Consider the following 2,379-nt stretch of genomic DNA (forward strand, 5'->3'; position numbering starts at 1 on the left):
TTCGGATGTTTGGTTTGGAGCCCCGAGAGCTCGGATGTGTTCTGGACATGTTTCGCAATGGTTTTGGACTGAAATTAGACCGCTGGTGATGCTGGTGATCCTGGTACTCAGGCGTCACAATTGCGAGCACCAGCATCACAATTGCGAAGGTGATAGTGGAGGCTCTGATGACGCAATTGCGACACCCCCTTCGCAATTGCGAAGACTTCCAAATTTCACCTTATTCGCAATTGCGAACAATAGTTCGCTTTTGAGATGCCCTCCAGTTCGCAATTATGAAGTATCTATCGCAATTGCAATGAATGTTGAGTTTGTCAGGATTCGAAAATGCGAACCCTGGTCCGCAATTATGAGGGTTTGCAAATGCGAACTCTATGTTGCAAATGTGACATCTGCAGCTGGTTAAAGGACTGGGAGACGGGATTTTTGAACTCATTCTCTCATTTTGGACCCTAGACTCGGTAGGAGGCGATTTGTAGATGGGATTTTCACCTACAAACTTTGGGTAAGGGATTCTAATCCATTTCTAATCATATTCCATCAACATATCTTAGATTTATGCATCAAAATCATGTGAATCAAAGTGAAAATTTGTGAAACTTTGTCAAGTTTTTGAAAAATAAAAAAATTGACTTTTGAGAGTCGATTTGGACTCGAATTTTGAAATTAATTACATACATGAACTTGTAGGGGTCATAGATACACGAAATCTACCATTGGACCCGGGATTTGACCAGACAGGCCCCGGGTTAATTTTTTAAAAAAAGTGTAAAGATCTTAGCTTTATCTATTGTAGTTGAATTCCCTAGCATTGTTTGATTATATTAGGTCAATTTTGGTTAGATTTGTGACGTGTGAAAGAGGATTTTAAAGGAAAAGCTATTTCTGAGTGTAGAATTGGCCTAGTTGAGGTAAGTGCCTTGCCTAACTTTGTGTGGGGGAACTACCCCTTAGGATTGGTACTGTTTGAGTCCATTGTACTAAGTAAAATCCATGTACGCAAGGTGACAAGTGGGTACAAGGGTTGTACATGGTATTTGACCGGTTTAGACTACTTAGACTATTTCCATGCTTGAATTGAAATGCCATATCATGTTCTAAATTCTCCTAGTCAATCTATTCTTACTTGTGTTTGTCTATCCTTACATGGATTAAATGATTTGGTTAATACTTGTTCTACATTCTAATTGATAAATTGCTCTCATGCTTTAGTTGAATATGTTACCTCTTTAATTATTACGTGTTATTTCTTTCATTGTTGATTATCGTTTTTTGAAGTTATTGTTCATGTTGTGTCTCTCATTGTTGATTTCTATTATTTAGAGTTATTGTTTATGGTATCCTTTCCCTGGTTGATTTCCATTATTTGAAGTCATTATTATGAGTTACCTATTCCATTGTGAGTTATTATTATTTAACATCGTGGTTATACATAGTTTCTCATTGTTGAGTTATTGGTGTCGAAGTTGTGAAGCAATTATCACGTTGAGACAAAATTGTTATTGTTGAAACATCTTGTTGAGCATTTGACATTCATTGTTGCTATTGCTATTCTTGTACACGTTCTGGTGGAGACGTAGGCTATTGTTGTGAAAACATTGATATTGTTGATTATTGGCAAGTTGTGATATATGAGCACTTATGGTGTGAGTTATTATTGTGATATGATATTGACGCGCATGCGTCGGAATAAGTCTTGAGGCTAATGTGCATATGGCGGTATAAGGTGGGATTTATGTGCGTGTTACTTGTAAGGGAATTGCGTAAAGCCACGCGGTGTCATAAGGTGGGATAAAGTGTGTGTAGCTATTTTGGAAAAACTGTTTTCAAAACCTATTTCGGTACCTCAATTGTGATTCTTGATTATACTACGCGGTACCTCGGTTGTGATTTCATTATACATAAGGTAGTACCTCGTTGTGATTCTTGCTGTTTATTTCATGTTGCAAAGAGTTTCGGTGGGAACATTTCTTGTTATTTCATTCTTTATTGTTCTAGGAGTTGTTGCCCGGGTATGATCATTGTAGTTCTCTTTAGTTTCTTCTTTTATGCTATTTTCATGTTTAATTTCCGGTATTAGTTCATGTTCTTATCTTGGTTCATATCAGTTATTTCTCCGCTTTACTCTATTACCCTTATTACATTTTCATATTGTTTATATATATCCTAGTAGGTGTCTTGACCTGGCCTTATCACTACTCTACTGAGATTAGGCTTGATACTTACTGGGTACCGTTGTGGTGTACTCATACAACACTTCTGCATAATGTTTGTGCAGATCCAGGTATGTCAGTTCGTGCCAGTCGTTAGAGATCATTTGTAGCTGCCTTACGGAGACTTCAAGGTATGCCTGCTCAGCGTCTGCATGCCTTGGAGTCA

This window comes from Nicotiana tomentosiformis, chromosome 7 (genome assembly GCF_000390325.3).
Source record: "Nicotiana tomentosiformis chromosome 7, ASM39032v3, whole genome shotgun sequence".
NCBI lineage: Eukaryota > Viridiplantae > Streptophyta > Magnoliopsida > Solanales > Solanaceae > Nicotiana > Nicotiana tomentosiformis.